General features: G+C 46.7%; 1 long non-coding RNA gene across 1 annotated transcript in view; it reads right to left on the bottom strand.

Annotated features, from left to right (window-relative positions):
- The window catches only part of LOC141408715 (uncharacterized), a 90,284-nt gene that overhangs the window by 58,005 nt on the left and 15,202 nt on the right, over positions 1 to 17,077 (bottom strand). The gene's annotated exons all lie outside the window — the stretch shown is intronic.

Raw genomic sequence — 17,077 nt, 5'->3', positions numbered from 1 at the left:
AGAACAGAGAATGTGCAGTCTCCACAGACCAATGCAGGTGGCTGGGCCCAAGAGTGGGGACGGGTAGGCTGCAGGAGGCTTGCAGAGGTAGCTGTACCACCAGCCTCTCGCAGAAATTCCTAATTAAACCCTGACAGCAACTCTGTTTAGTGAATTGTCTCCTGGTAACTAAGAAGAGTGAAGCTGTTGAAAGCCTACAGCCAACCCTCTGGATAACAGTTGAGATGTACTTTAGAGAAGGAAATGATCCTGTCACAATCCCAGTCCTGCCCACAGCTGCAAGCACGTCCTGGGAGTGCGGCTTCTTGCTCTGTCAGCACCAGAGCCCACTGTAGTGCCACACGGGTTCTGCCCGACGTTCCCACTTCAGGGAGTCTGGGCAGGTGCAGCTGAAACACCCAGGGGGCAACCCCCACACTCACTTCTCAAAAGTACATGCAGAGGCAGACAGAATGAAACACGGTCCCCAAACCTCAGACGTACGGTTCAGCAGCACGGCCCACCATAGGGCCACATGGGATTTGCCCGACGCCCCCAATTCACAGAGTCTGGGCAGGTCCAGCTGAAACAGCACCTGGGGGACAACCTCCAACCCCACTTCTCAAAAGTACATGCAGAGGCAGACAGAATAAAACACGGCCCTTGAGCCCCAGACATAAAGTTTGGCACGGGCATCTGTGAAACAAGAACAAAAGTCGCATGGGAAAGTGAGCACAAAAATGAAAAAAACAACAGAATTACAGTGAAGATGGATGAGATGGGGAGGATTGCGAGGAAGTTGAGAAAGGGACTGAGGACCTGAAGGGGGACATAAGGGCTGGACATTCCCGACAAGGTAACAAACACACCTCTGGATGAGGTTGGACATCATCTTCATTATGGAAATAAAGGGGAAAAGCCTGAAAACATCAGTTTCCTACCAAGAAGCAAAAATCAAACTGGCTTCAGATTTCTCCTCTACAACACTGGGTTCCAAAAGATGAGGATGTGGCATCCGTGGGGTCTTGAGGGAGAGCTGGCACAAACGTCCCAGAGCTGCCGTCTCCAGAAGCAGCTGAAACAGCCTCAGATCCAGCAAACTCTTGTCTTGAAAAATCTAGCAGAGTACACCCCCTTATCAAAGGGACGTGTGGCTGCAGGGGTTGTGGTGTAAGGCAATTTAGAAATCTTACTCCGTGCAGACCCTAAACTTGGGAGGCTGCTGGTCACACCCTGGGAGGACCTCAGCCAGCGGGAAGCCCTGTGCCTCCTCTCTGCTCCATCTCTAATGCCAAGAAACATTTTATGCATAATATTACGTTATTTCCAATTTGTTAAATTGTATCTATTAAGTCCATAAAGAGACCAAGAAAATGTATAAAAACATTGATGACTTCACGGTGGTATTATAATTAATTTTTAAACAAAACATGTTGTCTAAATTTTCCAGACTGAAAAAATACTCTTTTTAGCAAGAAAGGTACTTTTAAAGTCACCATAAACAATTATATATCCATCCTACGAACGTGGTCTTAAAACAAAAAGTGAAGAGCAAAAACAGCAGAAGGAAGTGCATGAATATGTTGATAACGTTTATCTCTGAATGGGGGCGCTGTTTTGCCTTCCATTTCCCTATGCTTGAAGTGTCACCTCTGTAATGTAATAATAGAGCAAACACCATAGTTGAGGAAACATTGCTGCCCACTAGGACATAAACCAAGTCTCCTCCAAAATGCTGCGACCCCAACCTCTGATTTTATCTTTTAAATCAGCTAGGTTTTCTCCCCAAAAAAGAAGCATATTGTATCATTACTCTTTAAAGTTAGGTGACTTAACAGGCATACAGACTTCAACACCTTCTGGAAAGGTGATGTGTCAAGTTTAACTAAGATTTATTTTGTTCTGAAAAGAGCAGGGGCACGTTCCCAGGTGAGGGGACTCCAGGAAACACTGGCTGTGTCCGATGGGCCCTCACCTGGAGAAACAAGCGCTCGACGCCTCCACCCTCCACCCGGACTCAGCAGGAAAGGGATGCAGAGCTGAAGACAGACTCATCTATAAAAACCCCAACGGCTGTTTCCAGGAGCTACTCACTGCCCGGTGCCGCCTCACCCTGCCCCCCTGTGCAGGTACCGGAGCTGCTGTCCAGCCTTCCCCAGGCTCTCCACGCCTCCTTCCACCCCACGCCAACCTGCACCACCCAACTCCCCACCGTCACTTACTGACCACCCGCCTCAACTCCCGCATAGCCTGGAAACTGCAAAGCTGCCTGGCAGCAAGAGGGGACGGGCAGCGACTGCACCAGCCAGGTGGCACCTGCTCCCACCAGACTGCAGGGTCACAGCCCCTGCCTCATGGAGCCGTTGTTATGCACAAGTACAGTGGGAAATCAATGCAGCTTTAGCTTTACTTTGGTGCTAAATTAACTTTATAACACTTGCTTATAACATACATTAATTTTTACAGCAATTACTAAAATAACAACTCATAATGCATTCATTTACCATATTCAGAAAAGCAACTGAAAAACCAAACACACAGCAGAATTTTATAGGACTGTAGTAGTTTTTGTTAGGTTGTCAAATTATTTTAAGCTCAAAATTAAAGTAATTAAATCTGTGACTCTCAACTAGGGGAGGTGGGCACACACAGAGAGGGGACGTTAAAATCCTTTTTTTCTTCCAAACCTCACACAGACCCACTCGGCTGGTCATTCCCATTGCTGGAATTATGTCCTGTTCCTTAGGTTAAAAACAACTGCCTTCATGCCTATTAAAAATAATGTTTCTTCCTTTCCTGAGTGATTGTGAAATGAGCCATGGTGGCAAGGTAGGCACGAACCGAGGGAAACTGAGTCCATGCCCACATTTGATGGTGGGCAAGAACAGAAGGAAATTGGGTCCATACCCACATTTGATGGTGGGTGAGAACAGAAGGTAACTAGGTCCACATCTATATTTGATGGTGGGCAAGAACAGAGGGAAACTGAATCCGTGTCCACATTTGATGGTGGGCAAGAACAGAGGGAAAGTGTGTCGAAGTCCACATTTGATGGTTAGCAAGAACAGGGGGAAGCTGGGTCCACGTCCACATTTGATGGTGGGAAAGAACGGGGGAAACTGGGTCCACGTCCACGTTTGATGATGGGCGAGAACACGGGGAAACTGGGTCAAAGTCCACATTTGATGATGGGCGAGACCAGGGGGAAACTGAGTCCACATCCACATTTGATGGTGGGAGAGAACAGGGGAAAACTCGGTCCACGTCCACATTTGATGGTGGCTTTTAATGCACTGCAGCCTGTGTCCCCTTGACCTTCACAAATTTTCAGGTAGTAAGAAAGCAATTTTTCTTACTGGAAAGGAGAAAACTAAGTGGCTGCAAAGTAATATAATTTCCTTAAAGCAAAACAACAGAGAACCAACTTTGACTTTTTCCACATTACCCAGTAATTCTAAGACTAAGGGTTTTTTCATGTTACAGCAAATGCCGTTCATTAGGGGGAAATTGGAAGTCAGAACAGTGTGTGCTATTCAAATTCTCAATGAATAATTAACTCAAATGGGTTCAGAGTGCTACAAAATGAAATTAATTTGTTTTTAGTTTAACCCCAAATCCCCAATCCCTTGCCAAATGATCCTCTATGTATCCTACATAAAGGACAGGGTCTTTCTGGCAGAAAACCATTAAAAGTTTTTATTTGCAGTAAGAGAAGCATGCCTTCTTATCAAACAGGTGCATGGCCCCCTTGCGGGGGGGTCACCCATCACCTGCATCCCCGTGTGTCACGGTGTTGCCGCACACCATTAACGCATCAAAATGGAAAAGGAAATGTAAGCAGTGTTTGCTGTCCAAAGTTCACGTCAACAACTCCTTATTATGAAGGCACTTCTGAGCCTTTCCTCCTGCATCTGGGAGCTGCCAGCAACCCAGTTCCAGGAGAGAAAATAGCTCGACACCTCCTGCAGCCCATGGAGTCCTCTTGTTGGGACAAGGTCCCCCCAGGAGAGAGGAGCCCCCAGCAGGGTCAACACTGGAGGTCCTGGGGGTGGGTGGTGCTGGGGAGGCCATGCGGGGAGGGCTGTTCCCTGTTCCCTTCCCCTCAGGAGACAGCTGGCCCAAGGTGACACAGGACCGGATGGGATTTCAGGGTCAGGGACCACGGAGCCCGGGGCTGTGGACCACACCAGCCCAAAGCCACTGCATGCCCCAGACCGGGGCTGTGGACCACACCAGCCCACGGCCACTGTATGCCCCAGACCAACACGAGAAGAGTGCAGACCAACAACATCTTCGTCTACGGTAGGTGTAACGGTTATCGTTCCTAAGAGAGTCCACGGCCACTTCTACCAGGTGCCCTCCACTCTTCCCCTGCCCCAGCTGGTCCCCCTGTGACAGCCGTGTCTTTGAGAACGGGGTGTGGAGCCAGGGGGAAAACACAAAATAAACCACCTGCTACTAGAAACAGCCTCGCTGTCCTCAGGGAGCCGGTCCCGGGGCCAGTCTCACTGTCCTCAAGGAGTCGATCCCGGGGCCAGCCTCGCTGGACTCAGGGAGTCGGTTCAGGACCCCATGGACACCAAATCCAGGCACATTCAAGCCCCACAGGTGGACCTGCCGAACCTGCGTGTACAAAGAGTCGGCCCTCCGACACGCGTTTCACATGGCAGGAACACTGTATTTTCAGCGTGTACAAAGAATCAGCCCTCCGACATGCGTTTCACGTGGCAGAACACTGTATTTTCTCCCTGAGTTTGGTTGAAAAAATCCACTTATAAGTTGACCCGCAAAGCTCAAGCTTGTGTTGGACAAGAGTCAACTGTACGCAATTGACACTGATTCCTACCAACAATATCCAAATCTTATCATGACCAGCACGATAAAGAGAATGAGCAAAATTTAAAAACTAAAGCAGAGTGTTTTCCTGCTAGTTGGGGCACTGCGTATCCCCTGTGGGAAAGACCACACTGGCTGCTGACCAAACTCCATCGGCCTCTTCCTCCGTCCTGAGGGCATCTTCCTCCATCCTGACAGCAGCCTGGGCTCACCTCAGTCCCAGGGCGGGGGAGGAGGATGCACTGTGCACCCTCCCAGCTCTCCTCCGCCCCTTCCCTCACGCTGGCCCAAGAGCAGCCTGGACAGTCAGGTGCTGGGGACACCTAGCTGCCCCTCCTCGGCCCACAACCTCAGGCCACCTGTCTCATTTGTGACTGAGAAACAGAGCTGCAGCTGCAGGCGGGAGGCGGGACACGCTGGGATCTACCCATGGCCAGGCCGAGCTGCTCTGATCACTCAAGCTTCACTTTCATCACTTGCTCTACCAAATAAACTAGAATAAAATATGCCACTTCCTCCTTTGCACACACTCCCAAGCCTCCCATCCCACTTCCCGGCGCTGACACCATAAGAACACTTTCTGTGCCTTTCCAGGTATTTTCTATCCTCCTCAAGCACAGAACCACATTCAGAGTGAATTTTTTTTTTTTTTTTTTTTTTTTTTTTTTTACAGAAATGGCACCAGGGCAGATGATGTTTTTTTGTACCATTTCTTTGGTTTCTTGGGCATTTTCCGCACCAGGACAGATGGGCTCTGCTCTCCTTCCTCCCCACCGAAGGCTGCCTCACAGCAGTCACACACAGAGCCGTAAGCCCTCGCAAGACTGTGGGTGTCTCGGGGTGCCCCACGTCCCCAAAGACCAAGGGGTTACAGATCCACACTGTCCAACAACACTTCAGACATGGCCTCGAGCCTGGGAACCCTGCTGGCCAGCCCAGGCCAGCCCCAGAATAGAGGTGTGAGAGGTAACATTTGCACTTCTTAAAAAAAAAAAAAAAAGGCAGATATTCAGTGCCACATTTAAAATGATCATGGCGGCCAGGCACAGTGGCTCATGTGTGTAATGTAAGCACTTTGGGAGGCCAAGGTTGGCAGATCCCTTGAGGTCAGGAGTTCAAGACCAGCCTGGCCAACACGGTGAGACCCCTGTCTCTACTAAAAATACAAAAATTAGCTGGGCATGGTGGCAGACACTTGTAATCCCAGCTACTTGGGAGGCTGAGACACAAGATTCTCTTGAACCCTGGAAGCAGAGGTTACAGTGAGCTGACATTATGCCACTGCAATCCAGCCTGGGTGACAGAGCAAGACTCTGTCTCAAAAATAAAAATAATAAATAATAACAAAAGAAAAAATATATATGCATTCCTAGTCCCTTGGAGCTGCAGCAACAAAGCTGGTGATATATTTTGGGTGTTTCTAATCAATGTTTTCCATGAGCTACACTGCAAGTCTCAACCTTGACCCTGCTACAGTAATCATCTATTACAAATTAAAACAAGAGCCATAACTCTGTCTCCTACGAAAATATTCTAACTGAGACATGTTAACAGAATACATTTCTTTGGGTGAGAAAGTATCCACCAGGGTGGGGAACAGACGGCCCACCGATTGTGCTGTGGCCCTAACCACCAAGGACTCATGAATCATCCACAGCAAGGCTGGTGACTCAAAAAGAACACTAAATTGCTCTTTGACATCAATTCTTAAACCTTGAGAAACCAAAGTTCTCTTTGTAACAGACTTGAAAAAGGATGAAGTCAGAAGTAGCTCAGCAGAGATGCACCAACTCTTACCTGGGAGAGACACTCCTTGCTAATCACGTCTGGATTAACGGATGTGCTAAAAGCATCTCTTCCAACAGGGACACAGACTGCAAACAGGAATGCCATGAACACCTTCCCCAGATAACCCAGTCCTCACCCATCCACCCCTCAGGAGGTCCCCAGACAAGTCCAATAAGGAAATGACCCCACAGCAGATTCAGGTGCAGGCAGTGAGGGTAGTGGCGTCAGGGAATTCCACCGTAAACCTTGGCAGCACGCAGGGAGGTGTACCCAGCTGGACAGGTGAAGTCAGAAGTGCAGGATGATCTGGCCATTCCAAATAAGCAGGGCATAACAATTTTGTTAAAATGAAACCCAGCCTTTGAAAAGGCCTGGACTTCCCACAATGTGTGGTATTTATAGTGTGGAGGGCACTGTAGAGAAGTTATCAGAGGGTTCACGACGGCAAGATCCACGGAGGCTCTGCCATGTGCCAGGCATGAGACAACTGTTTACATAAAACACCTCATTTCACCCTACACAGAGTCCACAGACTGCTCCACAGTCTCCCAGGTAAGAGTTGGTGCATCTCTGCTGAGCTACTTCTAACTTCATCCTTTCTCAACTGCTTCATGTTTCACCCTACACAGAGTCCACAGACTGCTCCACATTTCACCCACAGAGTCCACAGACTGCTCCACATTTCACCCCACACAGAGTCCACAGATTGCTCCACATTTCACGCACAGAGTCCACAGACTTCTTCACATTTCACCCTACAGAGTCCACAGACTGCTTCACATTTCACCCTACAGAGTCCACAGACTGCTTCACATTTCACCCTACAGAGTCCACAGACTGCCCCACATTTCACCCCACACAGAGTACAGAGACTGCTTCACAGAACACTACCAAAGCACACCATCAAATGATCCCCAAGAAGTAATGAGCGCCTTAAAAGTAAGAAAGCCAACCTCCTCCCCCTCTCTTAATTCCCTCTCCTCATTTCCGAAGAACCAAAGAAATATGAAGGGCCAGTGACGCCCCACTGAAGAACGCTCTCCTGGTGGTTACACTCTCTACATAGGGAGCACAACACTGCTCTGTGCTGCCTGAGGCTACTATTCTATACTACACTAGTACGATCTGTTTGTTCTATTCTATACTATTCCATTCTCTACGATAGAATACTACAGCTTCATTCTATACTATAAAATACTGTACTATCTGTTCTATTCTATTCTATTTTCTTCTATACGGAAAGCAGTTAGCCAGCTTGCTTTAGGCAGATAGTAAGGGAAGGGTCCCAGAGAGCCTCCAGCCTATGTTTTGTGCAGATAGGGGGACTTGCACGGGGGTCTCGCCTAAACATGCTCACAGCAGACTAAGGGTCCCCATGCACACGGGGGAATGGGGTGGAACCACCAGAAATTTGCTCCTTAGACAGGGAGCCCAGCCCCATCAGCTTCTATATAAAAGCCCTTGTAGTCAACTGGGAAGGGGGCAACCAGCAACCTGCTCTCAGGACCCCTCTTTTCGCTGAGAGCTTAACTTTTAGCTTAATAAGTTCCGCTGCACTCACTCTTCGATGCCCCCGTGCCTGTTTCTTCCTGGTCATGAGACAAGAACCTGGACCCAGCCGAGCTAAAGAGCAAAACTCCTGCGTCAGTGCTACCGAACACTATCCTCTCTGTTCTGTGCCATGCGACTCTACTATTCCACACCATACTACTTAATAGTAATACTATGCTGTGTGTTCTAATCTAGACTGTATTATGCTATGCAATACTACGTCATTAGTTCAACTGTATACTCTACAATACTATCCCACTTGTTCTATTCTAGACCATGTAATACTATTTGTCCTATTGTATACTATACTACATAATGTTACACTGTTTCTTCTATTCTATGCTACCCTATATAACATTATACTATTTGTTCTATTCTGAGCTACTCTATATAATTCTAATCTGTTTGTTCCATTCTATACAATACCTTGCATCATTTTACCATGTTCCACGATACAAGAGTAGAGTCAGTTATACTTTCATAATCTTTTTTCCAAGCTCTTACCCAGTAAGAAATGTGATGTTTTACTATGCCTCACATAAATGCACATTTCATGATAATCAATGCCATTTCCTATGGTTATAGAATCCTGTCTCTATGATTCTATTGATACGGCTTCTTTGGGCTTTTCTGTAAGTCCTTTGTAGTGTCTGGTTTCCTAGTGAAAAGATGACTAAGGTCTCGATAAGATCCTACAAAACCAGCATCCACACACGCTCACCTGTGTGCACACTGCTGGACTCCGTGTTGAAGGAGGGACAGGAAGACAGATGGCTGTCGGTGGATGGAAGACAACAAGCACAGAGTAGATTCCAGAACTGAGACAGGTACCAAGGCTCTGGCACAGCTGAGGGTCGATCCCAATTCTAGCCTCTCACAGAAAGGTAGAGGAGACTTAGCACAAAGAGCATGGAACTTTGCTTTAAGAAAGCAAATGCTTACCATCCACTATGAGGAGCTCAAGGAGAAATGGCAGTAGGCTCTACTAATAACTACTGCTTTAAAAAATGGAAGGGAGAGGGTACATTTTCACATGGGCCAGGTGGACAGTTGCCGGGACCTGCCGCTGGACCTGACAATGGACCTGACACTGGACCTGCCGCTGGACCTGCCGCTGGACCTGTTCCTTGACCTGATGCTGGACCTGCCGCTGGACCTGATGCTGGACCTGACGCTGGACCTGCCCCTGGACCTGCCACTCGGTCTGCTACTGGACTGCTAACAAATGCTGCAGATTTTTATGGAGAGAAAAGTACAATGCGTCTGAGAGCAGCTGTTCCAGCTCTGGATGAAGCCGGTAGAACAAGGAAGCAGCAGAGAGGCTGGTATCATTCAGTGGGCAGAGTCAATGACCCTCCTCTAAGTCCAGCAGAGCTCAACCTGCATGTCTGCAACTAGAAATACCAATCGTAAGCCAGACCTCCTGGCAAATACCATTGACCCGCTGTAATTCTGTGTGGTGTATTATGTCCCATGTACAGGAAATCATTCACAAACCCTTTAACCAGGAAGTACTAAGATGACTTTTAATGCAATATAACACCTTTGCACCCATTTAACATATATTTAACCCCAGGGGTATAAATATATATTTTATAGAACATCAGGCATGTTTACCTAATGGCTCGAACTTTCACAATGTCTCTCTCCCTGAGAGGACAGTGGAAGATCCCATGCACTGTCTCCAGGAACATGCCCCTCCCAGAGAGGATTCACAAATCAAATGTGCACATGCACGCATGCACAGACACATATCACACACACACATACACATGGACACGCACACCTACATGCAATACATACATTCACACATGCACACACATTCACATAATCACATAACACCAACACAAAACACATGCATACACATACACACAACACTCAAACACACATGCACAAACATACACACAACACTCAAACAAACACGCACAAGCATACGCACGACACTCAAACACACATGCATATACATACACATTCTGACACACATACATATGTAAATGCGTAGACATAACATGCACAAATATACATGTATAACTATACACACACTAGCATCAATGCATGCCTACTTGCACATGTGTGCAGTCGTGCCTAAACATGTAACACATGTACACGCATACATGCAACACAAATACACATGCACACGTATACACATGCATGCACATATACATCACACACAAAGGCACACATACATGCACAACACATATACATGCAATACACAGTTTCATACACATAAATGCAAACACACATACACATATACCCCCCTCAAAGACCCCATTATTCAATTCTAAACAAAGTGGTTTATCCCCCAAATGTACCTTCTCGAAATTAATAAGCTCTACTGCACATTTCTTGTTACAAATAATGAGGTCTCACACACAGCACACACACATTTATACTCCAATACGTGTGAACATATAAATAGAAATAGGCACACGTGCACGAAGACCCTCTTCTGTAAAGGTTTTCTCAAACTGGAACTGAACGAATTCTGCTAATTATAGTCAGAGTCAGCAAAGATATATATTTGACCTCGGAATGATTATACTCGTTCTTTTCGTTACCCCTGGCAACAGCAAGAATGTAAAACAGAGTTGTGTGATACCATGATACTTATTCAATCCCACTTCCTGGGATCTGACCCACTTGGAATAGCGTTTCTGTCTGAGTGATTTCCTTCTGACTAAAATCATGAGATAATTCCTTCTCTTCCTGCTTTCTCTTTCCCAGGCCTTTTCACTGCCCTTTCATCATCTCAGAAACTAAATCATACTTGTCAAAATGGAAGGCAAAGAAACAGTCTTAGGAGTGAATCCCACAATGGAATGGACTCAAGAGAGGAAAAAATATTCTTTTTGAAAATGTACAAAAGGAAAAGTCAAGAGGCCTGGGTTCCCTCTCACGACAGAAACACACGTCAGCATAGCAGGTCACTCAGCACAGTTCAGCTCTGTGTATGAAACAGAGATTCTAGTCCTTGTCCCTGTTTCATGATGTTGCAGTGAAGGAAACAAAACAGACAAAGGGCACAGACTGCAGAAAAGGATTTTAAAAGGATGACTTTTAAAATGTGCACCTGCACAATGAGGATATTTTCAAGTATATTAAAGCTGATTTATAAGAGACGGGTATAAAGACTCTACAAGGTCATTAGACTTTAGACTTACAAAGAAAACAAATCACATTCTCCTAGCATCACGAGTCAAGTGTTCCACAAATACTAAGAATAGCCACCGCAACGGGATCCACTATGAGGGGTGAAAACATAACCCATGAAGCGTGGCCGAGAGCTCCTATAACCTGATTTCTAGGAATCTAATTTTCAACATCCTCACAGCTAGCACATCACAAAAATACAGAGCTCCAAATGCCGTAACACAAGTGCTAAGAACACCTAGCCAAAAATATACGAGACATTTCAGGCAAGAATCCCAGAATCAGAAGAACACAAGTTTTCTAAGTTCTTCAAAAGCTGGTGCTGGTTGAGGCTCTTCTGCAGACTTCAACAAAAGACACGCTAGAATTAGCCATTGACGGTAACCCTGAGTCAACACGCACCGTGTTCGGAAAAGCACAAGGCCTGCTCTGGGCTTGAGACCCCTGGGAACTTTCTCTGGACCGCACCGAGTGGTTGACTTTGAGAACTCAAAATAACCAACAACCAGTCCATGAACAGAGAAAGAAGACTGCAGCCTCCCTGGGGACCTGGCTCCATGCCTGCCCGCTTTCTTCCGGATACCTTTGCCCTTCCCGGCTCCCTGCTTCACCTGGAGACGCTTTGGGTTCAGGCCCCTCTCCAGCTGCGTCTTGGTCCACGGCTGGCTGCCCGTGTGAAGCAAAAGGCCTTGAAGGACCATCTCCACCTGCTCCCTGCACTTCCCACCCACTTCCGCGAGACCCCCAGCGCTGCTCTCAGGGATCAGGGCTGCCAGGCTCCCCTCGCAGGCTCCAACTGGAGTCCTGCCCCCTGGTTTTCAGCAACACTTGGGACTTTCTCCTGGAAACTCTCGGCTCTGAGCTTTAGTGAACTGCGCCATCCAGCTCCTCTCTGGACTTTAAGCAGGGCTTTTTCTGGGTCTTCCAACCCTTCCTCCATTTCCAAATGTGGGCTTTCCTTTGGCCTCCTCTCTCCAGACATGCACGCCTCACACTCTGGCTACTTCACCTGCCCTTCTACCTAAGAGGCTACCAAATGCACCCTGCTCCAGATTTTCCCCAAGCCTCCTCCTGTATTTCCAGACTCGCAGCTTGCAGTGGTGTCTGTAAGTATCTCCGAGTCAGATCCACACTTGCTTCTCCTGATTTCCAGCAAAGCGCAACGCCGACCTCAGGGTGCAGACTCACAGCTTCTTCCGCCTTCCGGCACTCCCTCTTCCCCTCCTGACACAGGCACCGAATCGCTCAGCTCACTGGCTGCCTTCTGTCCTCCTCTCGCCACGGCGAGTGCCCTGCATGAGCCTGCTCTGTCCCTCCGGCTCCACAGCGTGCCGCACATCAGAGGCGATTCTCTCCGAAACCTTCAGTGGCTCCCTCGTATCCGACAGGTAAGGACTTCCACATTCTGGCCCCAATCTAACTTTCTGGCCTCAGATATGCACATGCATATTTTATCTATGCAAAGAGAGTACAGGCCTCACACCTGCTCTCATTCCTGGGCTCCTAGCTCCTCCTGAAGGTGCTGTAGGAGCTACCTATGCACTTTCCAAACACTAATTGAATATGCGCTTGGAGAACATTTACTTGATAATTTTGTGGCATTGCTGGATAACGTGGACAAAGTGAGAACTACGCAGGTGTGTGGATGCTGCCTTGCCCAGACCTCACTTACCCAGACACTCCCAGATGCTCAAGGTGACCAGCCCTATTGGCGCACAGGCAGGCGCAGGCTGCACCCCCACAACTGCGCCCCACGAGCTGAACTATAATCATGAAGCAGCTGTTTGCTCCTAAATCTGTGTATGCCGGTGCACTTGTCACACATTACTGAAACCAATAAAGTATGACTCCAAAGAGACAATAATTGTATGAAAACTAAGTTGGATGCCTTTCAAAGACTTAATATGGGGGAAATTTTTTTTTCATTTTAATCTTCTGTAAATTGCTATCACATTAGGTATGGGCAAAAAATATACACAATGTTTGAGGAAATAATTTTTAAAGGTTTCAAAAGTAACATCTTGTTTCTCTTGTGTTGCCTATTCTCTTCTAGAAGAATCAAAACTGTGGCAGGTCTGCGATGGCTGTGGTGGAGGAAAGAGGCCACACCCACAGCCAGTAGAACCACGCTCAGCAGCAGCCTAGCCCCGCGTGGAAGAGGCGTGAACACTCTCGGGAGAGGTGGATGTGCACTAACCGTTCCCAGCTCTGACCTCTTTGATTAACTGAATATGGTGATTGGTTTTATCTGAACGTCAGACAAAAGGGTGTCTACGCCCAGGAAAGACTCTAAACACTCTGGACCCTGCTGGGGCAGATGGTGACCTTGACCCAGTGATACCACTCTCCAGTGGGCAGCCAGCCCAGTCTCCTAATCGTAAAGGACATTCATAGCAACACTACGAAAAAGAAACACGACTGTTCTGACACGGAAAAGTGAAATTTAAAACATTAAATATACAGGTTCTAACTAAGAGGCAGACGGACTGGGCGCGGTGCCTCATGCCTGTAATCCCAACCCCTTGGAAGGCCGTGGTGGGTGGATCACTTGAGGTCAGGAGTTCGAGACCAGCCTGGCCAACATGGTGAAACCCCATCTCTACTAAAAATGCAAAAATTACCCGAATGTGGTGGCGGGCACCTGTAATCCCAGCTACTTAGGAGGCTGAGGCAGGAGAATCGCTTGAACCCGGGAGGTGGAGGTTGGAGTGAGCCGAGATCGTGCCACCACACTCCAGCCTGGGCAACACTTTCTCAAAATAAGTAAAATAAAATAAAATAAAATAAAATAAAAGGCAGACCAACAAAAGATTTCCTCTGATATTAAAAACAGAAGTCTTTGATTCATAGCCTGGATAATTGAAGATCTGCATAGAAATCACCTAGGGCCCCGCCCTCCCTCACAACAGACTGGGATAGAGGGAAGGAGGGCAGGAGGTGGGCCCCTTATCCACGAGAGGCTCCTCCCACCCCATCCCCTTCCTCAGGAGGGCGGTCTGCCCAGCACAGGCTCCATTCTCCCCAGGTAAGACCCTGGCGTCTCTACAGGAACACCCACCTCCCTTCCCTGCAATCCACTCCAGCTGCTCACGGCCAGCCAAGGGGGGCGCTCTTCAGAGAGAAGCAAACGGCTAACAAACAACACAACACGCATGTACAATGCGCTTATACAACACTGACAACACACAATGCACACAAACACACACAACCTATACAACACATACCCAATACATGCAACTCACAACACAATATGCATTTTTAACACTCAGGCAACACATAACCAATACATGCAACTCACAACACAACATGTATGTACAACACACTCATACACACATACAGCACACGTAACTCACATACAACACAACACGCACGTACAATGCACTCATACAGCACACACAACACACAACTCACATACAACATGCACGTGCAACACACTCATATGACACACAACACTCATATAACACACAACACACACAACTCACAACACAACATGCACACACAACGCTCACACAACATACACACAATACACACAACTCACAACATACACATACAACACACTCATACAGCTCACGTACAACACATGCAACTCACGTTCAACACAACATGCACGTACAACATACACGACACACGCAAATCAACGCAACATTCACATACTCACAACATACACATACAATACACTCAAACAACACATACAAGAAATGTAACTCACGCACAACACAACATGCACATACAACACACTGCACAACATTCAACACATACAACATACACAATACATGCAACTCAACACAAATACATGTACAATGCACTCACAACACACAACACTTACACAACACACAACACATGCAACTCACAAACACACGTACAACACACAACACTCACACAACATACACACAATACATGCAACTCATATACAACATACACATACACATGTACAATGCACAACACTCATATAACACACAACACACATACAACATACAAAACATACAACTCACAAATACACGTACAACACACTCATACAACACACATACAACATACAAAACATACAACTCACAAATACACGTACAACACACTCATACAACACAAAACACTCAAACATACAATAAATGCAACTCAACACAATATGCACATGCAACACACATACAACCCATGCAACTCACATACAACACAACACACTCATACAACACATTCATACAACACATACTGTACAGATTCTAAGTATGAAATAGAAAACAGCACACGCACGGTTTCTAAAGTATGATGAAACTGTTTTCAAGAAGGTCGTCCAACATCCAAACTGGTACCATGTCCTCATTTTCAGCTGCTGCTCAGATTCAAGCATTTTAATCATCCGCTCTATGAATTATAATAATACAGCATAAACCCAGTTTTCATTTTACACCCACTTTGGTGTGGGTTGCTCCAAAACAGGGGCCAGGAGCCTCAGAGTCGTCCCTCAGAACAAAACACAACCCACACTCAGAGGCCAGGAAGGGAACTCGGGGGGCGACACACACTCTCTCATCTGCAGAGCTCTTCTTCAATTACTTCACACGTAACCAGGGCTGGAACGGGGTTGCTGAGGGTACAGACACGGCAAACTGAGAAGAAACTGGCAGGCGGAGAAAGATCGGCCAAAACCCAAGGAAAAATGCTGAACATTTTCCACAAATAGTTCACACGACAGACGATACTCGGGCTACTGAAAGTTTATTGAGAGGGGTCTTGCTCCAAAGAAAAAGTTCTCTCCCAAGGTTATCGAAGATTCACAGCAGACACCTGCCCCCAACACACCATCTGCCGAGGGCCTATGAGTCAAAAAGAAGGTAAGACAGAAGTAAGTCTGCAGGGGAAGGAGAGCAGGAGGGGACCGAGTACTCGGAACCAAGTGAAGTGATGGACGGACACTGAATGCCTGACTCCAGGGTTATCACCTCGGAAAACAAGTCTGTTGAAGTCCGTAGTAACAGTGTTAGTGCTTTCACTGAACCTGCACTCAACACTGGAGAACCTCCCTGTGTTATGAAGACGATCTGAAAAATAACATTAATTCACAAGGTAGAGTGACGATTCAGCCACAGAAAATAAAACTGATATAATCCACTGCAAGTCACACTGTGTCTTTCTTGAAGGCTGGTTTATGATGCAGAAAAGAGGCAGCTTGAGATCTAAAATACTGAAACTGGCAGACACCTCGTTTCCCTGAATTCTCACAACCGTGGCACCAGCTAGGGTAAGACAGAGTGGCTTTCAGAGCTTCCAGAACAACAGAAGAGATCAATCATAAATATGCAAAGGTGATCTGAAGACAGAATTAATATTCCAAGTTTTGACTTAAACTAGTCATGGGATTTCCAATAAGTGGGAAACATCCACACCAATTTTTATAAGAAAGTTCAATGTGAACCCATAGTACAGAACACTATCTTTGTTTTGGAATTTATTTATTTAATATGACAATTTCAATTGTCTTTAGGGATTCCTGATATTGAATGCTCATCTTTATTAATGATGAGCTACCCATTTTCTGACTGAGGAAATGGGAAGTTGTCACTGCCTAACAGTAATACTCAACACAGCCTGTATGAAAGGGAAAGCTATACCTGTGTGCACACACATGCAAACACGTGCATACACATACCTACACATGTACACGCACACACATACACGTGTGTGCACGTGCACACACATGTACACATGTATGCATACATACATATGCATGCACACATACGCACATGCATGCATACACACGCATATACGCACACACATACATATA

Source organism: Macaca fascicularis, chromosome 15, assembly GCF_037993035.2.
Source record: "Macaca fascicularis isolate 582-1 chromosome 15, T2T-MFA8v1.1".
NCBI classification, from domain to species: domain Eukaryota; kingdom Metazoa; phylum Chordata; class Mammalia; order Primates; family Cercopithecidae; genus Macaca; species Macaca fascicularis.
The sequence above is the reverse complement of the archived record's forward strand: the minus strand, read 5'-3'. Positions and strand labels throughout refer to the sequence as shown.